This window comes from Pogona vitticeps, chromosome 4 (assembly GCF_051106095.1).
Source record: "Pogona vitticeps strain Pit_001003342236 chromosome 4, PviZW2.1, whole genome shotgun sequence".
NCBI lineage: Eukaryota > Metazoa > Chordata > Lepidosauria > Squamata > Agamidae > Pogona > Pogona vitticeps.
In genome coordinates, this window is record NC_135786.1 from 171,765,847 (window position 1) to 171,789,576 (window position 23,730).

The window sequence follows — 23,730 nt, forward strand, 5'->3', positions numbered from 1 at the left end:
CGTTTAGGGCCTTATAAGAAAGCATTAAAACTTTGAAGTTGACACGGAAACAGATGGGCAGCCAATGCAATGACTATGTTGACATGCTCTGTATGGAGGATTTGGAACAGCGTCTAGTGTGGCTAAGGAGGCCAATTCGAGAGTGACAATCCCTTCCTCCACGCTGAAGACAAATCCAATCTGTCCCATGTCCAGTCCCCTGATTTTGCTGCTTTTGTGACTTCCTCTTTGCCTCGGCCTGCTGGACAAGTGTCTCTTCAAATTGGGAGAGGCCGTGATGCAACGCCTACCTTCAGGCTGAATGCTCAGATGTCAGGGTTTCCCATCTGTTGAGGTCTATTCCTAAGGCCTTCAGATCCCGCTTGCAGATATCCTTGTATCGCAGCTGTGGTCTCCCTCTGGGGCAATTTCCCTGCACCAATTCTCCATACAGGAGATCCTTTGGAATCCGACCATCAGCCGTTCTCACAACGTGGACAAGCCAACATAGACATCACTGTTTCAGTAATGTATACATGCTGAAAATTCCAGCTCGTTTCTATTTGGAACTTTGTCCTTCCAGGTGATACCAAAAATCCGTCAGAGGCAATGCATATGGAAGGTGTTCAGCTTCCTCTCCTGCTGTGCACAAAGGGTCCAGGACTCACTGCAGTACAGGAGTGTGCTCAGGCTCTATAGACCTGGATCTTGGTATGTGTCATCAGCTTCTTATTGAGCCATACTCTTTTTGAATCTAGAGAACATGGTAGCTGAACGTGTAACCAAAGATAAATTTTAAGGAGTGATTCTATACCATGATAAAAAAGAACATCTGTGAATCAAATTCAATCTAAATAAACAAGTTATGTTGGCAGCAAGTGTCTGATTCAAATATTGGGCAAGTGTGGGTAAGGGGTATCCACTGGTGGCAGCAAATGAAAGAAAAAACATCACCAGAGTGAACCTTGGTTTTTGGGAGACAAACAGGGAACACTGGGTGGAACATCACAGGAAATATTTAAAAGAGAGAGAGTGGAATGGTAGGGACCAGGTTTCACTGTTCATAGATATAATGCTGCCTATTTAGAGAGAGGGAATAGAGACAACCCATGCAGCTGCAAAACCATAAGCCTTTTAGATGTGGCACGCAGCCTGGAGGCACAATTCCTTCTCCATAAAATAGAAAATTGGGAAGAAACTGCAAAAAATTACATATTAAGAGCAAGAAGATTTTTGTCATGGATGTTCCACATTAGAACAGTTTTCCATTTTGCATCAAACTGTTGTAAAATCTACTTTGGGCCCAGAAAGAAATGCTTTATAGCTTTATTTGACTCTTTGGCTGCCTTTAGCCTAGTAAACCAGAAGCACCTTTAGGATATATTAGACAATATTAACATTGATAAGATTAGCTAAATTAATATGGTTAATATGAAAGCTACCATGACCAAAATATTATATGCATTAGCGTAAAGAGCCACAGAATCTTCACAGCATTTATAATGGAGCGAAAGAAGAATTGAATGTTGATCCCATTCTTGTTTCATTTTTATATCAATGATATTGCACACACTTTTTTCCAATATTACCTACATGGAGCAACAGCTGGGCAAAGGAAACTAGTATTACCCCTGTATATTGTTGATACTGTGTTAATGCTGCTTTCACAGATTATTCTCAAACTATTGCTATAACAATTTGCCCTGTTTAATAAACAAGAACACCATAAGGGGGGACGTTGTCTGTTTTTTAAAGGTGGTTTATGGTAGGTAGCATACAAGTGTAGATGGAGGCCAAATGGAAGAAAATATTAGGTAATAGTACAGTAAGATGCCCCATATTGATTGGGGATTGGGGAACTGCCTTTCCACAGATACTGAAAAATGTAGATTATAGCAAACAGGTACCACAACCTTTAAATTACAGGCAGATATACTTTCCCCTGACACCACAGTGGCAAGTGAGGGGAAAAAGAAACAAAACATCCAAATTTCTTCCAAAAATTAAATGCTTATGTAGAGCTGAGCAGATTTTGTTTTTGCTTTTTCCAAGATATTTTTGGGATTATTTTCAGAAGAAAGGAAGCATTTTGTCTTGGATATATGAGGAATCCTACTGCTGTCTCCAAGGTTTCGCAGGCTGCTCTTAGTCCATACATCCCAGACTGGCTCCATGCCAGGTGCAGTTGTCCCACTGATAGACACCATGTGACCCAAATGTACAGTTCTGAAAATTTTGAAATGTGCATAAAACACTGCTGAAACGTGCTTTGGTCAATGGAGACGATGCATTCAAATAACGTGTGCAGTTATTAAAATGCACACATTTGTCTGGTTTGTCATACCAAAAAAAAAAAAAAAAAAAAGGATTCTAACTCCAAAAAAAGATGGAGGAATGGAGAAAACTGGAATAGACTGGAGGTGGATATGGGAAAGGGAAAAAGCCGGCTTCTACAGATTTTATAAATTTCACCTCTCATGTATTTTATTGATGTTCACATCTCAGGATTTTTTTTAAATTGCTGTTAATTTTGGGTCTGTGGTTAGGAAGAAAACATATTTCCATTAACAAGCAGATACCAGATCATAATGTCAGAGGCAAGGTAGACCTCCTTTGGGTGGTGATCAGCACTTTTATACAAATTAGGCCTCTATGTGGTAAGTTGATGAAACAGTGCTATTTAATAACAAGTCAGGGCATTGGTCTGTCTCCCTCAGTACTGCCTTTTATTACAATCAGCAAGTCTCCATAGTTTCTGAGCAGAGCCTTTTCCTGCCCTGCCAAAAATGCTGTGTGTTGAGAGTAGAATCTTCTACATGCAAAGGAAGTGTAACCCAAAGTTAGTGTCTTTCTCTCAGATATGGAACTCAAGCGACTGAACTGATGGATGCTGAATGTGGGAGCATCTGCTTATAAAGCTATGGTCCTTCATGAAGATGTTCCCCACAATTCATGATTTTGAGTCTTCTGGTCAGATACACCAGAACAATGTTATTGACTTCAATTGTTAATTGCTTTGAAATTTCTAATTTTAAAAGATGGTAACCTTTATCTATGATTCCTATCACCTCAGGTATCTTTCCTGTAGTTTCCTCTTCCAAGTAATTCTTGAGGATCTCATACTTGAGAGATCATTCCCCGGCTTCAGTAAGATAAACCAGTGTTGTGGTTGTAGCTTAGTTAAATATGAGCGATCAGCAAACAATTATGCTAACTTAATTATTTTATGCACACTTTGTTGGTTTCAATTTTAGCTGAGGGAGAGAAGGAGGGCTGAGCAGCCATGCATTTTGCAGCTATGAAAAACTAGGTTTGTATGCTCTCATAGTGGCTGTAGTTCACATGAGAAAAGTCACTGGAGCACTATATTCACTGTGGGTACCGCCAGACTATTAGACTTATATTTGAAACTTGGAAATGTCATTTTCATTTTCAGTCAGCTGAGCTGGGAAGTTCAGTATACATTTGTACACTGGGAAAAATAAACTGCAGCTCAACAGGTAGATTTTATTTTGAGGTCTACTAGAGTTTATTGGATGAACGTAGTAAATTATGCTTCACTTGTCCATCTCCTGCATTGTCTGGGTGTTTGTTTTTTTAATGCAGATGTTGCACAGAATATCTTGCAGACACCATGACATCAATATTAAACCAGTTTTCTTTCTTCCCTTCTACTGTACCTATACCTGCTTTTTGTAACATTTTGCCTGCAAACAAGATCTGTTGATCTCAAAAGCTTGGGTGCCCTTTATGCCCTTTTGGTTGACCTAATAAAGGGATCACACCTTTATTTTGGAATTTTTCTTAAGGCCAATGAAGCTACCTGGTTTAATACTAAATATGTGACTAAGCAAAACGCTATGCTAATCATCATTTGCCCCCCCCCCAAATTTCTGTTAAAGATTAGTTTGGAGCAAAATGCCCAGGTTTACATGCTTTCTAAATGACAGTTGGCTCTTAGCTGCATGCCAATTGTTCGTAACTATAATGGGTTAATTTTCCTAACCTCATCTGTTCTTGTGCCACCCTCAGGGTTGTGAGAAGGACAGATAAGCATAGTGCTATTTTCTGGTTTTGTTTCAGTGTCAATCCCAAGAGTGGACCAATTTCATACCATTTGCTGCTTTCATTACTGTCACAAGGTTGTCACAAGAATTGATAAATTTCAGACTGTTTTTCTTGTCCTCATTACAATCTTAAAGTTGTCATGAGCATGAATTGATTTTGTGCCATTTTCTGTTCTCATTACAGTCTTTCTATCTTTGTCATAAGAATGGCTTCATTTGGGACCATTTTTGTTCCTGTTACACCACTTTGTCACAAGAACAGGGAGTATTTGATGAAAATGAGAAGGAAGCAGCTCAGAAGCTGACATTCAGGGATAACACACTCTCACGACAGAGATCATAATGAGAATAAAAAGTGCAACAAAATGTATCCCATCTCATGATGAGGTTATGATTTTCTGGTGGGGTGAGTTCACTGAGGAGAAAAAAAAGGAATCCATAGTTTCGGTACAAAAAAAGACTACCTCAGTCACTCTACAGAAAGCTAAGTGCTGAAACACATGATCAAAAGAATCATCCGGTAGAATCCTTTTCTTGTTGGGCTACAAGCATGGAACACATGTTTATAAGTCCCTACATGAAGTACTAATAGATTAAGAAGATGGGTCCCAGTCTAGAAACAATTTTCTTTACACCTTTTCCCCCTAAATGTGCAGGATCCAGAAGTGCCCCGCTCTTTGGAAGAGCTATTAGGAAGCGCCTTAGGTCAGTGGAAGAGCATACATTTTGTCTGCAGAAGGTGCCAGCCTCAGCTTCCAGTGTCTCCAGATAAGCCTGGGAAACAATGAGTTAAATGGATCAATACTCTGACTCAGTATAAGGCAGCTTGTTACGTTCCTAGGTACTGTCTGAGACATCTAGCAGTACAGCCTACTAAATAGTCAAACAAGTCTCAGATGAAGCTACAGACAGGCCTTGGTGGGCAGACCTCTTGATTCCAGGTGGGGCTACTTGGTACTTAGATATACACATTATTTTGTCCACACAGTACCTTTGAGGTCAGGAAAACTTTCTTTCTTTGTCCCCTAGTGTGCCCAATGCCTGGAAGTTAATTCAAAAATAAAACTTCTTGTTTTTGTTGTCAGCCTCAAGAGTTCAGGCTGATTGCCTACACCCAGTTGTACGGCACAAGCTTTGCTTAAGAAGAACCCAGATGCCATCTGCAGCATATCTAGACAGGCCTAAAGAACATCTACGCCTAGGGAACATTTTGTTAGACAAAACTGACATAGAGTGGCCAAAGATCTCAAACTGTATGAAATGTCCTGTCGTTTGAGTTGGGGCTACAGGAAGATCAGGGCTAGTTTATAATCCCAACTAAAGAAGACCTACTGAATGATTATGGCATGTTAAAACAAATCATTGGTTGAGAGAGGAGTCGACTCTAATTTAGCCTAAGTGTCCAAATGGAACTGTGGGAGCTGAAGTTTAGGGCAGAGAGGTTGTGAGCTGGGAGTCTGGACAATCAGGCTTGCATAAGTGCCTAGGGAGTTCTTGGTAATTTTGCTATGTTAATTTTGATGATGATGATGATGATGATGATGATGATGATGATGATGATGATGATGATGATGATGAACATTGGCTATCCCACTCTAAAACACAAAACCATTAATTTAATTCAGGAACCACTAGTTTAAGAGAAGGTGAGTCTAACAGTGAGTTGTCATTGGAAAGAAATCAAAATCAATGCCTACCTGGGGAAAATGTCCTTTTTGAGGATTGGTACACTTATACAAGGAATATGGAACAATATGGAACAGTTAATGGAATGTCTCATGAGAAGAAGGTAGCAGTCTTGCTGAATATAATTGGGGTTAAAATCTATAATTTAACACCAGGGACCAGGACAGGAACAACGTACAGTGGACCCTTGACTTACAGACGGCTCGACTTACAGACTTTTTGAGTTACAGACTTCTCTGGCTGCAAAATTTAGATTCGACTTGCAGCCGGAGAATCGATTTACAGACCAGAAAAAATCCAAAATGGAACAAAAATAGAATAAAAACTGCCAGTTATGGGATTAATTGGTTTTCAATGCATTGTAGGTCAATGGAGATTCGACCTACAGACTTTTTGACTTGCGGCCACCGTTCCAATACGGATTAATTCTTTAAGTAGAGGGTCCACTGTAAACACAAAACTTGAACTCTTGCCGAAAATCGAGAAATTATGAAATGTTACAGCAAGGCAAACCTAACAGTCTGTGGTTTTCAAAAAAGAATGATAGAAATTTGGAAAAGGAAACACCCAAGGAGTGACATAACTGAACAACGATTAATGGAACAGAGAAGGTTTATCATCCAGAGTAAAGTGTTTTCAGAATTGGAATTGCAAGAAGTAGAAAAGGTGGCAAAATCAACACAGGACAATGACCATAATATGGAAGACAAATGGATGGTAGAGGTAGACACAACAGTGGAAGAAAACATATCAATAGAGGAGCAACTTATGGAACAACCCAGAAATTATGAGTGGAAAGAACGGCAAACATCACTGAGGGAAAAAATAGTAACCCATATTAGTCAGAACACAGAAAGACAAAGGCTCCCCAATTTGCGCCAATTACAAAGTAAATCAGTAAAAGATCTACTGAATGATGCAAATGTTGTCATCAGAACAATCCCGACCAACACGCTAAAGGAAACAAACCAGCTCATGTATAGCACAGCTAGCAGAGTAACCATGGAACTTGGTTACAAACTGCAAAAATCCCAGAAAACTCATTGCACTCGAAAATGAAAAATTCATCTGGAAAGAAAAATAAACAAATTATGTGCAGACATTAGGAACTTAAAGCACTTAAAAGATTTAAAACTTAAAAATGAAAAAATAAAAGCCAAACTATGCAAAATATATGACCTAGAAAGGAAAATGACTGTTGAAAATATGGAAGAATTAAAACAATGGGTTACAGCTAAAGCTAAGACAACTGAAAGATATGATGGACACTTGAAACAATATAGAGAAACACGCAATTTCAAAATGACCAATGATTATTCTATACGTCACCGGGAGAAAATGCATAGCAAAAGGAATTAGGCCCATATAAAGAAACTAGGCTAATGTAAAATTCCAAAATTTTAGAAAGAAATGTTGGAAAGTGCAACTGGACATAACAAAAATGCCTCATGGATTAAAGACGTTTTTAAAGAAATCCTGATGTTGGGAAAGTGTGAAGGCAAGGGGAGAAGGGGACAACAGAGGACAAGATGGTTGGACAGTGTCATTGAAGTTTCCAACATGAATTAGACCCAGGTCTGGGAGGCAGTGGAAGACAAGAGGGCCTGGCATGGACCTGGAATGGAGCTCTGGTCCATGGGGTCACAAAGAGTCAGACATGACTTAACAACTAAGCAACAACAAAGAAACTCAAGGAAAGCAAATGGATGATATTGTAATAACAACTGAACCAGATTTTGGTTAAAGCATCTAACAAGTCTCCATCAACATATAGCAGTGCAATTTAACCACTTACTTCAAAATTCTACAACTGAAGACTGTATGACAACGGGCCACACATTTCTGATATTAAAAGATCATCAAGAGGGCAATGGAACCCAGTAAGGAACCGAGTAAATATAAAAAAATTACATGCCTTACAACAATGTTCAAGCTCCTCACAGGAGTAATTGCAAGATCTATATATAAATACTTAACTGAAAACTCCCTATATTCAACTGAACAGAAAGGGAACTTTAAAAAGTCAAAAGGCACAAAACATCAGCTGCTTATTGATAAAATGATCCTGAATAATACAAAAAGATGAAAAACAAACCTTAACATGGCCTGGATAGACTATAAAAAGGTATCTGACTCATTGCAACACAGATGCATTAACACCTGCCTAAAAATGATTTGGATTAGTAAAAGCATTCAAAAGTTCCACAAGAAAAACATGGAAAAATAGGAAACCGTCTTAATGGCTCATGATGAAGAAACTGGAGAAGTTAACATCAAAAGAGGAATATTTCAAGGGGATTCTTTGTCACCACTGCTGTTTAACATCTCACTAATCCCCATGTCAATAATTTTAAATAAAACTGGATTGGGCTACCATATTTCAGAACAAGCTGGAAAAATCAGTCATCTCTTATAAATGGATGACCTAAAATGATATGCAAAAAGTTCCAAAGATAGAATCACTGCTAAACACAGTGCAAATATTTAGTGAAGATATCCAGATGAAATTTGGAAATGACAAATGTGCAGCTCTGCCTATACACCGTGGCAAGATCCAAAAAGTAGATGGAATAGAGTTTTAAAATGGCAATATTATAGAATCACTATCAAGTGATGAAAATTATAAATACCTTGGAGTATTAAAAGCAGACAACATCATGCACACAAAAGTTAAAGAACTGACAGAAAGGGAATATATCTAAAGACTAGAAAATCATAAAATCAAAATTAAATGGGGGAAATACAACCAAATCCATAAACACATAGGCCATTCCAGTAATTTAGATACCCAGCTGGAATAATAGACTCAAAACAAACTAGAAGAATTGGATCAAAAAACATGGAAACTAATTAACATGCATCACATACTACATCAAAAAAAACAATGTGGACAGTTTATATTTACCACAAAAAACTGGAGGCCATGGATTCCTGCAAATATCGGAGATAGTAGAGGAAAGAAAGAGAAGCCTAAATGATTATATCAGTAGAAGCAGAGAAAAATTACTGGAAGCAGTGAAAATCAAGAATATTTTTAAAACAACAGAAAAAATATAAGAAACAACAATTAGAAAAGAAATTAAACAGCTGGAAAAAGAACCAATACATGGACAACACCTGAGAAATATTGATGGAAAGCATGATCAAAATTCAACATGGGCATGGCTAAAACTGGGGACCCTTAAGAAAGAAACCAAAGGCTTGATTTTGGCTGCACAAGAACAACCACGCCAAACCAACATGATGAAAGCTAAGATCCAAGGAGTTAGTGCTAACAGCAAACATCAACTCTACCAAGAAGATGAAACTGTGTCACACCTCATCTGTGAATGTCCAAAGATTGCACAAACAGATTACTAAGTTAGGTGTGATAGAGTGGCAAAATTAGTGCACAGGTCATTATGCAAAAAATATAACTTGCCAGCCTCTAAAAACCAACCCGTGGGAACATCAGGTAGAGAAGGTGTCAGAAAATGAGAAAGTCAAGATCTTGAGGGACTTCCAGATCCAGACTGATAGACACCTTGAACATAACACACCAGACACAGTAGTAAAAGAATGAAGAAATATCTGGATCATTGACATTGCAATTCCAGGGGAATGCCAGAGCTGAAAATAATTGGAAAAACTAACAAAATACAGAGACCTGGCAATCAAAACATCTCACTTCTGGATGAAACACAATTCAGTGGTCCCTGTAAACATTGGGGCTTTGGGAACAATATGAAGAAATTTCACACGGTACTATAAGCAGTTGCAGATCTCAGAAATCACACCATTAGAACTACAAAAATGCCAATATTAGGAACTGCATACATACAGCATCTATATTTAACAGATACTTAGGTATTTGGTTAAAACCTGTGAATGCTTTTATCATTTTGACTGTGCCTGGTGTTTTTGAAAATGAAGAAGAAGATGCCATCAAGTCAGTTCTGGGTTTCTAGGAAGAGAGTACTCCGAAGTGGTTTGGGCATCCTCAGTCTGTACAGCCTGTCCCAAGGTCACACAGGCTGGCTGTTCTCCCAGGAGGCACAGTGGGGAATCAAACTCCCAACCACTGTAAACAAAACCTAGCTCAAAACTGAGCCATTTTCAAATATGTGTATTAAGAAAATTAATGGAACAGTGGCAATGTTGAAGAAATTTAAATGATACATAAATGGGCTTGTTAGTGTGTGAAGGGCAAGAAAAGGCAACCTATTGACTCCCAATAACCTGACATTTATACATTAATAGGAATGTGTTATATTTTCAAACAGTATAAAAGATAGCAGGGAATTGTAGAAGCATTATGTAACTCTCAGCAGTAAATATACTGGCTATTAAACAGAAGGTGCCAGGTGGACGACACTCCAAAAATGAGTATTTCAGCTATGGCAAAGTGTTTCCCAATGCAAATTATTGTTGGCTTCAGCACAAGTTCCATAACCACAGCAGAAAACAACATCAGATAATACTGAGAAAATGTATAGGCCAGTTGGAGAAGTCATAGGAAATCCTGCTTAGAGAAACCCCAAGATTCTACATTCTACACTTTTAGACCATAGAGCAGACATTCTGGCAGTTCAGTTGCCAAGACAATTTAGCATCTCCATGAGTTTGATGATGATAAGAGAAAATCTTATTTTCTTTTTAAATGTATTTCCTTATAACCGGAAACTTCACCCTGTTGTCATTTTACATATGAGACAAGTGAGTTGTTCATCAGTGTTTGGACCTAGGTTGTTTCATTGCTGTTCAAATGTTACTCAATGAAGTAGCAAGTTCTGGCTCTCTCTTTTTGTTCTACTTTGCTCTCTGAATATAGTGGGGGGAAAGGATCTTCTTGCCGATGGCTCCCAGCTATATCAAACTTCTTTCCTCACACTGTATCTCCCTACCAATTTAAGTGAATGAGAGCAGAAATGATATGATAAGATCTATAATAGGAGTGAATAACCTGTGCCCCTCCAAATGTTCTTGAACTGGATGTGCATGCCCCGGACAGAGGCCAGGCTGTTTAGGACTGATGGGAATTATAATCAAACAACTTCTAATTAGCCATAGGATACTGCTCTCTACCATCACCACCCTTAAAAATGGCTAATCAAGCAAACATTGCATCTACTTTTGCATTCATTCTGTATGTCAAAGTGTGAATAAATCATACTGGGTAGGGTTAGATCACTTCACAGAAAGCATTGATCAGCTATGAATTGATGTAGAAACAATGTAGAGCCAGCCTCCTAAAAGGACTCTGTGTGTAGACCTGGTATTTCAGGAAACAGGACACACCTAGTCACAAATTTCAGCTTTAGTCAACAGGATTAAATTGTTTTGCAATTCATCTTCTATTGAAGAAACACACCAATGAACACAACTTGATTTCCCAGTACTCATTTAAGATCATTTACATATGCCTTCTGAAGAGGTCACACATGCTCTCACACATACTCCAGAACAAGTGTAATGATCTTCTCTGCTTGACAGAGCTACTCCCATTTTCTTGTGTTCAAACTCCATTTTGGGAGACAGCAAAACCCACCTATCTTCCTTCCCATGTGTATTCCTTTGCCTGTTACCTAGACAACCCCGGGGAGGTGAAAGGTAGAAATTGTATCCTTCCTGGAAGACTCCATTTAAATGCAAATAAGTTGTTACTGAGTGGAAATGTAGTTCCCTTGCATCAGTGTATCACACCAGTCAGAGGGTGAACTTATACAGAACTGGCACACTACATATGTAAAGCAAATATTTACTGCCTTGAGTAACAACTTATAATCAGTAGCAATCTTACTATAATGTTTAGACACAAAACATTCTGCTCTAAACTTTAGAGTGAGCTCCAAGTCCCTGTTCCATGATTTCTGGTGGCTTTAATAGGCTTGAAAGGAATACAGAGGAGCTGAGGGATGGGGGGCTCGCTCTATTTCTGCTGTATGGCATTTTCACTTGTATTCAACTAGCAGTCTTTTCCATCCGTTTCCTGCATTTTCTTCTTTTCCAACGTATGTTAAATTTTGCACATCTTCCCATAAACCATGGTTTTTGTATGCAATTTTCCCTAATATATCCATTAAGTAGAACTAGGGAAAGCTATTTTAAGAAACTACTCAATGTAAGAAGTGATAATGTATGAATTTTTAAAAATGCATTCCTGCATCATGTACACATTGTGGTACTTTCCTGAACCGTTTTGAAAAAATGTGAACAAGTATGCAGCCTGAAGGGAAAGTATATTCTGAGTTCACACAGTGCAACTTTATGCTCCTTCCAGTTCCAGTTTTAATCATGGCAGAACCTGTCAAGAAGTTGAAGCTGACTATAGAAGCTTTGGTAGACTTAAATATAGTTTGGTGTTTATTGCATGTCAAACTCAATTTTTTCCAAACAGATGCCAAAAGAAAGAGGGTGGAGGGAAGCGCAATTTCTTCACAATTAAAAAACATGGAGGGGAGGTGTATGAGGATGTTTGGGTCCCCAGAGACTGTATTTCGGCCCTTGAAATATGCATGTACTTTATCAGTCATATATTGTCAAGCTTTCCTCTCCCTTTCCATCTCCACCCCTTCTAAACTCTTCCACCCCCTCTCCTTTTCCACCTTTTTATGCTTCTTTCTGTGCCTGAAAAGCACAGTAATCTACACACCCGGGTAGGTGGGGCTCGTTAGCCTTCAAAGGCAGCCCATCTAGGAAAAGGAAAACTCCAATTTCAAACCTCCACTGCCTTGTGGCTTTATCCATCGATGGAAAAGGCTTCAGGAGTAAACCTTGAGGGGAAATCTGGAGCCGGGGATTTTCCACTTGGGTAACAGTCTGTCCTCCATATTATTTTACCCAGGCTTCGTGCTCTAGAGAGGACACTCCAGCTTCGCATAAAGCATCAAAAGAACATGGGAAGTAGCACTTACCAGTTATAAGTCTTTGCTCAATTGTCATAGAGCGTAACGCCAGGGACGACTTCTGATCGTGGGAGAGGTCATTGCACCTCCATAAGCTGGGCAGCCCCCAGCCAGTAAGGTGCTATCTTGCCACGGTATGTTAACCTCATGGGGTGCATGGGGTTTAGGGTAAAGCCGACAAGCAGATCGATAACCCTGCACCATGCAACAATCAAAAGAAAACTTCTGCCCTAAAGCTGGGCACCTGAAATGTTCAGACAATGACCCCTGGCTTTTCTGACAAACTGCAGGAAATAGATGATGCGCGCAAGACAGCTGTCATCAACATGGAACTGAGTAGCTTGCAGATGGACATTGTTGCCCTGCAAGAGACGAGTTTGCCAGACTCGGGATCAGCCAAAAAAAAAACAAAAACCCTTCTCATTCTTCTGGCAGGGAAAACCATGAATGAGACCAGGGAATATGGTGTTGGCTTTGTGGTTAGAAATACTCTACTGAGATCTGTTGTTCCACCTGCTGTGGGGAGTGAAAGAATCCTATCTCTGCAGCTCCAGTCATCAGCAGGACTGGTCACCCTTATTAGTGCATATGCACCAACACTGTTGTCTACAGCAGAAGTCAAAGACAAATTCTATGACAACCTGGCAGCTATTATCAAAAAAATCCCAAAGAGAGCCACTGTTCATCCTTGGAGACTTTAACTCTAGAGTTGCTGCTGATCACAATTCTTGGCCCACTTGTCTAAGCAGTTCTGGCATTGGGAAGATGAGCGAAAATGGTCAACGCTTGCTGGAGTTCTGCTGTTATTATGGTCTTTGTGTCAGCAACACATTCTTTAATACAAAGCTTTGACACAGAGTCTCTTGGTGACATCCAAGATTGAAGCACTGGCATCAGCTAGATTTGATCCTCACTAGATGCTCTAGCCTTCCTAGTATTACGATCACACGTAGTTATCAGGATGCTGATTGCGATACTGATCACTCCCTGGTGTGTAGCTGAGTAAAAATGTCCGGGTCTGAGTTCAGGGACTTGATGGCATTTCTCTCCTTTCTTGTTATCTTGCTTTTGAGGGTTTTTGCTTTCTGTAGGATCCTAGTCACTTCCCCTCTTATTTCCTCTGCTTTTTCTTCTGGAAGATTGTATAATGCTGATTCCACGTTGGCAATTATGTCTTCCACAGGAATTTTGTTGGGTGTTACTGCAAAATTTCCTCCTTTGCTTAAGACTGAGGTTTCTTCCTGGGGAGAGTTGGCATCCTGATAGGTTGATGATGATGCGTGTGGTGTCTAGCGTAGGTTTCTGTTGGCTTGTTTGGCATTTGTTGAATTTCTGTTTTTGTCTGGCTGTGTGTTTCATCATTTCTTTTTCCAACTTTTTGTAACAGAGGGTATCAGTCTTGTCCCAATCTTGACTTCTCATTTTTTGGCTGATAGTGATGTGTACGCTTAGTAATTCTTTGTCTGTGGAGTCAAGTTTTTTGCAGGTTATGTGGATTTTTTCCCATAGGAGGGCATGTTCCAGGCGGTCGTAGATGTGGCTGGCCTGTGGGGAAATGATGGTCCTTTTTGTCCTGAGGAAGGCTGGTATGGTTTTTGTGTCTCTGCAGTGTAGTAGAAATATTAAGGAACGTAATAGGTGTGCTCTTTTGCTTCTGAGTGTTTCCAGTCTCTGGCTCTGTCTGACTGTTTCCTCCCTGTAGAGGCGTTCAATGTATTCGTGAAGGCTTTCATGACCAGGATCTAATGGTTGTTGTGGGTTTTTTGGGTTCTTTGGCCGTGTTCTGAAGGTTGTTCTTCCTAACGTTTTGCCAGTCTCTGTGGCCGGCATCTTCAGAGGACAGCACTCTGTGCTCTGGTGTAGTTGGCTAGGGAGTGCAGTATTTATGGCTGTGAGATAGGCTTTTGTCTTTTTCTGTAGATGGGTGATTAGTGTGTCTTGTTGTGGGTGTATTGTTGTGCTAAGGAGAAGAGATTATCTGTCACTGTGGTTGATGGGTGTCATTAGCTGGTCTTTTGTGTGTAGTGATTCCCTGTCTTTGTGGCTGGGTGGAGTTCATTGACCTTTTACATGCTGTATTTTTGAGAGCTGGGAGCCAAGTTTTGTTGAGCTTCACAGCTTCCTCTTTTTTGTTGAAGTTCTGCTGGTGCTTGTGGATTTCAGTGGATTCCCTGTGCAGTCTGACGTAATGATTGCTGGTGTTGTCCAGTATTTCATGTCCAGCTTGTTTTATTTTTGCCATACATTAAAGGGGTCATGTACCACATGGGGAAACCTTTGAAAAAACACAACCTACAAACAGTATTCAAGCCCACCACAAAAATACAACAAATGTTACAGTCAGCAAAGGACAGAAAGGACCCCCTCACCACTGCAGGAGTATACCGGATACTTGCAGTTGTGTCCAGGTATATATTGGAACCACAAAACGAAGCATCCACACCAGAATCAAAGAACATGAGAGACACTGCAGACTAAAAAAAAACCAGAAAAATCTGCAGTAGCTGAACATGCCCTAAAACAAACTGGACATGAAATTCTATTTCAAAATACTGAAGTACTGGACAACACCAGCAATCATTATGTTAGACTGCACAGGGAAGCCATTGAAATCCACAAACACCAGCAAAGCTTCAACAAAAAAGAAGAAAATTTAAACTCAACAAGGCCTGGCTCCCAGCACTGAAAAATACAGCCTGCAAAAGGTCAACGAACTCTACCCAGCCAAAAGGACGAGTGATCACTAAGGACTACACCCATCAATCACAGTTACAGATCATCTCTCCCCCTTATCACAACAATACACCCACAACAAAAACATGCTGATCACCATAATCACCCAATCTCCTGAAAAGGACAAAAGCTGTTCCCACAGCTATAAATACTCAACTATCCAACAAACTGCAACAGAACCAATCCAGATCTTTTACGGATTCAAAATTATGGAGTTTCTGTTTGGCTTTTGACAACAGTGCTTACGATGCTATTTGATAGGAAATTTCCCTGATAATTTAACAGACAATTGTGCATAGAAAGGGTAAATGAAAGAAGGAACAATGAAAAACACAAAACATTTGTGTCCCTCTTTTTCATTAACATGGAGCATTGTGTTTGAGACATTCTCTTTTAGGAATCATCAAAAAACATGAAAAGAAAATAAGAGCCTCTTTTGTGTTTGTGTGTATTTTACCATTCAGCGTAACATGAAAATCACATTCCTGAAAACCATATATGTGGTACACTGCATGTTCAACATGCACAAGATAAACTGCCCTTAGAATGATATTCTGCTGATCTTTAATTTCAATATGCAATGGGCAGATTCTTGTTAGGGAGAACTTTTAAGAAACACTTCACCTTTGTGTTGTATAGAAGGATCGTGTGAGAATGTAAAGATTCCAAAATGTTCCTCACATGCACATCTGTTTAGTAAATATTTCACAATCTCTGCACATTTTCCCTCTGATAAAGTGTTCAAGCTGTAGCCTCATTCGTCCACCTCTGAATGCCATCTGGCACTTGTAAAGGGTAAAGCCCCCAGACTAACTAGCCTAATGCTGTGGATTGCTACCCAGTCAGTCTGCTGTCTGCGAAGGGATGTACTTGTATCAATGATAGATAAATCCCAGCTAGAAATACAGGTCCTTGACAACCTAATCACTGAAACCCTGTCAAGTAACCCCTAATTTTGAAGCAAGTGGTTAATTCCCAGCAAATTGATTTATGCACTGTTTGAGGGTTGGTGAGTTGTGTTGTTCATCTGTTATTACCAGGAACTCAGCTCAGCCTATTCATTTAGACCAGTGACACAACACAGTGCATCTCCCAAGAAAATTTCCTTTGTCAGCACATCTAGAATTTGCTAATTAAATCAACGATGGCATTATTCACTTTCTGGGGGGAAAATTGCTCTCTTCCTCACCCCTCCCCCTCTCACCCACACAGATGGATATACTTTTAAATTCTGAAATTTTGAACTTCTAGAGACAGCACTAGAGCAGTTGTTTTTGGCTTGCTTCTCTGATTTAATACAGTAAACCAACAATAGCGCAAAGTCATTTCAAAATAACACAGCTCTTTTATATCTATATGTAGATGGAAAAAGAGAGAAAGATGTGTAGTGAACAAAAATAGTGATGATGTTGAAGTCCCACATTTTTTCTACACAAACAAGAAAGGTGGTGTTCATACAAATAATATTTTTATCCAACAAGGATTTTTATTGTTGGATTATTAAAAGAGAAATGAATTTAGAATGCCAGTTTGTTCTCCAAACTCTATGATTCTTTGTCTATTATAGTTCTGTCTCTTCTTTTGTACTGTTCAAAAGACAGAGAGTAAGGGGAGGTCAAAATAAACCTTTTCTGTACAATATAATTGTGTGTGTGTGTGTGTTTTTTTTTTTAAAAAAGCTTCCCACCTTATCAAAACAGCTTTGCAGAGCAAACCGTTTGGGCATCCTTTATCCCAATGATGTAATTAAGCCAACAATGACAAGCTGTGGCCAGAAGAACCCTACTGCCTCATGTAAGATTTGCATAACTTGCCACAACTAATTGCTGCTAGTTGATGAGGTGCTGAGGCACATTTCAGTCACATCATGCACTGAGTTGCACAACTAAGACCACCTTCTACTTTGTCAGTCAACCAAAATTCATCTCAACAAATTCTTCAAACTTTCTGTGAATATCAATGGGATTCTGACTTGTGTTTCTCAGATGAACGCAGACAATGTGTAAGATGGAAGAGTGCTGCAAATTTTTATAATGTCAGTCCATCTGGGAATCATAAAAGTAACCAGAAAGGCAAAGATGATCTCAGGTCCCTGTTTCAGTTGCACATTGTTCTGACAGTTTCTTGTGATGTTTGGCCAATTGCCTGCCACAATTTCTGTAGTGACTAGAGAGCACATCACTGAGTAAAAACAGAGCAATTTATTTCCTTGATATCTTCTTCAGAACAACTGGGCCCTACCTATAATTGCTAGGCCCAGCTAGAGTAGTCCATTAAATCAACTGGATTTATGTAGCTGTTGGCTTGCCATTTAGCAGCTAAGTCAGTGGGTCTCCTTTAGCTGCAAATAGCAATTGGTTCTAAGCATTGGTTTTTATCCTATCCATATTCAATTCAATACATTTAAACATATTTTAATAAAGCTGTCATTACTTTCCAGTGACTGTTTTTGTCTTTTAGTAAATGGCTGTGACAATTTTGGCTCTCACAGTATACATTTGAGGGGTTTATCATGGTGCTTTCTGATCATCTATCCTACCACTTCATTGTTTATAATCAAAACAAGAATAATCTGAGAACTGCATCATGTCCAACCCCTATCAATACGGCATAATGAGGAATTGAACTCCCAATCTATGGCTCCTCAACCACTGAGCTATCATTAATTTTTTAAAAGGAAGTCAACTGCCATTTCTTTTAAAAATGCAATATATCAGATTTTAAGGAAATAACTTATTTTGCTGAAAGAATTCTGCTAAAAGGTGTAAGATAATGGCTGTAACAAAACACCCTGAAACACAACAGAAATGTTCTGTAAGGGTGTATTTTTTATTTTTTGGGAAAGTGTGGCCCCTGCTTGTCTTTCCATCACAAAGGCTCATGTTGCATTTTCCTCTCACTGCCACCAGTGGATTACCTTAATCCACAATATAAATGACGTTTGTTAGAACACTTGTCTTGTGAACACAAACAGAACTTATTTATTGGAGTGAAGCAGACTGAATAATAACAGAAGTTCTTCAGATACACATTATATGCAAGCAAATCATCAACAGTTCTCTCAGTACATACTTCTTTTCTCTAGCTACATCGTTACCACCTTCTCTACCTATTTTCTTAACCAGTTTTATCACTCAGTATCTGTTCCCTCTCTGACTCCTCCTTCTCTTGCCAAACGATATGTAGCTGCTGACTCCGCCTCTCCAGTCCTCTCATAGGCTCATGCAAATCAGCTCATGAATATGAATGACATGAATGACGTGGGTGATCATCACACCAGGGATTAACTATATGACTGACTAAATACAGACTGCTGACTGGTTACTGACTCTAACTGACCGCTGAGCTAACAGACACCAAACTATCTGCCTGAAAAAGAGCGGGGGGGAGGGGAAGAATTCTTAAGCAGAGAGGTGTGACTCTTTTTAAAATCTGACACAAAAAGGGAACAATTGGTTGTTGCTGGATTGATTGACAGTCATCCCAGCCCAGAAAGTCCCTGACAGCTAAAACTTCTTATAGGCAGCATACAAAGGTTGCAATAATTCCAACACAGCCTCTGGGATTCTGGGTTTTATAGTGAAAAAAAAGGAAAATTCTCCCAGCTCGGTCCCTGAACAGCATGGTTAAGGAGTCACAGAGCCTATTCAGTGCAAATGCTGTGCCTTGCCTTCATGCTTCTCCTAAATTATTACACAAATAAATCAAACAGTGCAGACAAAACTTTTTAAGGGCCTGAAACTAGAAACTTCCGTGCTCTTCCAGAATTAAATGTATATTGCTGTTTCAGAAAGGAATTCAAAGCAATAGAGTCATGGTACTGTGCGCTTTCTTAGAAGAATAGCTACTCATATGTATGTTTTGATGTATGACTGTATAGAACAAATGTTTAATGATCTGTGGTGGAGGTACTGACCAGATAAATAGTAATCCTTGCCTTCTAGGTGGCTAGCTATATACAGTTTAGCAAAATTGCAAATTGTTTCTAATGTAGCAATGAAATTTCTTACCTCTCTTGCAGTTGGTAAATCTTTCAACCATTCTGTTTCCAAATTTCCTTTGGCTCACATACCTAAAAAGTACAGTAGAGTGTGTTTTACTGCTGTTATAGGAAGTAGTCCAAGCAAATGTGAAATCCTAAATTTTCTCTGAACCAATGTTTTGGTCTACCACTTATTGCCTTTCTTCTTTTGGTAAAATCATCATCATCATCATCATCATCATCATCATCATCATCATCATCAACAACAACAACAACAACAACAACTGTGTTTAATCTAACATAGTGTAATATATACCTGCTAAATATTGTAAAGGTTGGTAGTGTTTTCTATATGGATGTATAATTAGTGTGATTCGTAAGCGACATGATTTCTTAGGATGGGCCATCTTGACTTTACTAGTCTTCATTATAAAAATGATTATATTCTGTTTGGGGAACAAACAAAACATGCATATAAGTGATATATCTTTTGTTTAATCCTGTCTGTTCTGTCACCTAGTGGACCCAGTTATTCATGAGCTGCCCAGCTTGAATACTGGTAAGAGAATAAGGAAAAAGAAGAGAAATTTGGAATAGTTCAGCTAGTTGAAGTATGCAAATCTCCAAGTAGATCAACACACGAAGGTCAGCTGCTCCAGTGATGCAGCTACACATGCACAATGGAAGACCTGCAAGAACCTCAGGTGGGTAGCCAAGCTCCCAATGTGATTGGACAGCAACACTAAAAAGACATTTGTCTGAAAACTGCCGAGTAGTGCATGGAAAGAGGAAAGCTCTTGATCTGGATATGGGGATTCATTCTCAGATGGGAGGATAGTGCTAGGGACAAATTAAGTAAGCCAGTCAAACCCAGGAGGAGTTGCAGCTTGACTCACCCAACAAAGAGTATCTGTACATTAGGTCTAGAGACTAGATCCAAGAGCAGCTGCAGAACATGAGAAAAGAAGAACTTCAAGCAATCATGGGCTGGGATGAAAAATGGGGTGCAGGGAGGAGGGTCCTTAATAGTCTGGTTCCTCAACTGAATGCAAATCATCCTGAGACTCCTGGTCTTATTACTGAATTCAGGATGACCTGGCTGCAGAGCCAGAAATGTGGATTTCAATTTTTCACTGTGCCTCCTGCCAGAAAAGCCAGCTTGTGTAGCCTTGGGCAAGCTGCACATTCCAAGAATACTCCCAAAAGAAGCAACTGGTAAACCACTTTGAATTATACTGTACCTGGAAAAGCCTGGAAGGGGCTCTGTAATTCAAAATCAACTGGATAGCAAATTGTTATTAATTAGTTAGACATTACAAAGAAGAATCTATAGGGGCATTAATTTAATGATCTCACCCATGACTGTTAATGTAACTTTTCCAGACATGCAGACACTTCAAGATATGGAGAATATTTTTGGCTGAGAGTTTTTTGTTTTTCTTCTTCATCATCATGTTTCATCCAATTTACAGTGACCCTAGAAGGATCTTCAAGGCACATGAAATATTTAAGGAGGAGTTTCACCATTGGCAACCCCCAGGGAGTTCCTGTGGCTAAGTAGAGATTTAAACCAGGTCCCAGAGCCCTGCTCCATCATTTTATCCCCTGTTCCATAGTGTCTAAAGCAGGGGTGTCCAACCTTTCACCTTCCCTGGGCCACATTAGAAGATGAAAATTTGGTTTGGGCCGCACATAAATTTGGTTTGGGCCGCATGGGGGGGCAGCCCTAGCCATCCTTCGCAGCCCCGCTCCAAGCGTGTTTACCGGCAGCTGCGATCTCAGACAGCAGAGGCTGCCAGCTTCGACTCCTGTGGCTTTATGGGGCTGGGAGGGGGTTCGCCTATTGACGGGGACAGCGCAATTCAGTCATGCAGCCCCCCTGTCCCCTCCCGTCCCACTCCTTCCTTCCGTCTCTCCCCCCCCTACCATTGTGACATGCCCCAGCCGCGTTCCAGCCGCAAGCGCCAGCAGTGTAACTTGAAACTTTGGAATTTCTTTAAAAATAAAAAATTGCACTGGGCCGCATTATGAGCCGACCTGGGCCGCATGCGGCCCTTGGGCCGCAGGTTGGACAAGCCTGGTCTAAAGCTTAGACTGGCAAAATCAAAGTTATCATGGAGATAGCTTTTTTTTCTGTAGTGGGTTAGCATCCAGCAAGAGAGCAATGCTTATTTCATTCAAATAAAGTATTGTGCTCTTGTTGGATGCCTGCCCAATATAACAGGTCATGACCTTCTAGTTCATTTAGTGGTATTCACTCAGTTTTCATCCAGAGCCTGATTGTCTCCAAACTGCTTCCTCCAACAACCTTCCAAAGCACATGAATGCTTTAGATGTGAGGGTGATGCTTGCAGAAGTTAACATGAATGAGCTCTCAACAGCACAGTCTGTGCTCAGTCTAGTTGTGGACAAACATTTGCTCCAAAAGAGAGGGGGGGAGGGAGGGAGGGAGCCTTACCTTGTGGCTAAGATCAAGGTATTCAGGCAAGGTCACAACTCTTTCTTGATCAGACATGTCACATACCCTAATTTTTCATAGCCATGATCTGAACCAATTTTCTTTAGAGTCAGCCGTGCCATGCAGTAGAGTGAAGGAACTTCCTTCAAGTGGCGCCACGATGGAGGACAGCTGGAGGCACAACATCATGAATAATGGAACAAGTACTGAATTTACTGGGGGCAGCACACCATCTAGGCTCCTCTTGAGATAGCAAAATACTGTATCTTTGGCTATGAATACACAGGGAAATAGACTGCATTTTGGACTGCTAGTGGAGTGGTACAGTGCAATCTATTTCCTAGTGATCTCGTGGCATTTGAGAAAATGTGCTCCAGCCTAATCCCAATCCATGCTCAAGATGGATCTTTTTTGTCCAGCTGCAGAGCTACTGTTTTGGAGGGACAGGCTGGAGTGATTTTCCCAGCAGGCCAGAGGGTTGCTTTTAAGGGAGATTGTTCTCTTTAAAGCAACCCTCTCCAGTTCAATCAGGCACATGTCTTTCCAGCCATCTCATCACATACTTAATTTAGCACTGGCACCCTCCTCCAATTCAGATGAGGTAGACTTCCTGCACAAATAATATGCACAAAATATATTTTGTACAAGCAAAGTAACTGCTAGAATAGCCTCACCGATTTTCAGCATATTACTATTTTTCCCTCAAGTGTACGAGGATGTATGATGACCTGTATCTGTCAAATCAGCCTCCAAATTCATCTACTTCCAGGTAGCTTTAGAGCTAACTAGGAACTGCTTCTGAGCACAGCAGTCAAACGTTTGACAACCATTTCTTTAGTGGAAGCCACTATTTCACTCCCAGTAGGAGAAAGCTTTAGTTTTTCCCCTTCTCTCTTTTCCCCATGCCATTTCCTCTAAAATTTAACTTGGGAAGAGAAAAGTTAAGCATACAGAAGCTGCTATGCAGGCCCAATATAGATGAGGATGTGTTATGTAACAAACTCTCCAAATCCTCGCCCACCTGTTTCTCTCTGCAACACAAATATACTAACCACTCTGTCTAATTCAGTACATTATTTCTAGACAGTAGTTTTCCTTCATGCATGCAAATAGCAGTTTGGGGAGCCAGCCAACAGTTAAGCTCCCGCTTGTCCAGACTTCAGAAGTAGAATGCAATAGAATTGAAATGACCATCTGCATAGAGTTAAGCAAATGCTTCAGTGCCTCTTCATGGGAATGCAATCTTAACTAGTACAAAGTAGTTTCTTTTCTGCTGGAACTTCAGAGACAGGAGTGGAAGTTTGCCTAAATAAAACAAGTTGTATTTGACCCATTGTGAAGATATGTCTATTGTTTCAGTAATTCAAGACAATTTAACTTCTCTTTTTAGCTGGTGTGTGCACCCATTGCACTTACTTTCTGTAACTGATGCATGTAGTCTGCATTGCATCAATTGACAGTTTTACAACTATCTCTCCCCCCCCCCCCCCCGCAACATAGCATTGAAATGAAAAGTTTGGATTACAAATGAGTATGATCATTGGGATGGTACAGTATGCATTAAATTCAAGAAAGAAAGAAGATGGAGACACGTCCTCCTATAATGCTTCATAATTCCAGATCTAAAAGACATTATACATGCAATGTCCATCCCTTAGTGGATGTAGAAGAGCCACTAAAGCAAAGAAGGACCTCTAGAGGTATTGCACTTCTATTCTTTTAATTACAACTGAGAGATCAAGAAGCAGGCTTCAGACTCATACATGGGCTACACAACTGGATTCTATGGTGAATGTATTTCCAGCTCAAGAGCTGTCTGCAGCCCAACTGGGAGTCTAGGAAACTGCCATCTGAGCATGCCCTACAAAGCTCAGAAAGTTTAGTTAATCCTGCTTAAAAGCCAGTCAGCCCACCTTAATATTATTTTGTAGGAAAGTGCCT

At 39.9% G+C, this 23,730-nt stretch overlaps 1 long non-coding RNA gene across 2 annotated transcripts in view; it reads right to left on the bottom strand.

The window, feature by feature from the left end:
* LOC140706385 (uncharacterized) overlaps positions 1-23,730 on the bottom strand; it is a 100,537-nt gene that overhangs the window by 44,055 nt on the left and 32,752 nt on the right. Inside the window, exon 4 of one of the 2 annotated variants that reach the window (XR_012086026.2) lies at positions 19,356-19,421. The exons of the other annotated variant lie outside the window; for it this stretch is intronic. This is a non-coding gene — a long non-coding RNA (uncharacterized LOC140706385). Of the gene's footprint in view, positions 1-19,355; positions 19,422-23,730 lie in introns of those variants that run through there. 2 annotated transcript variants of the gene reach the window in all.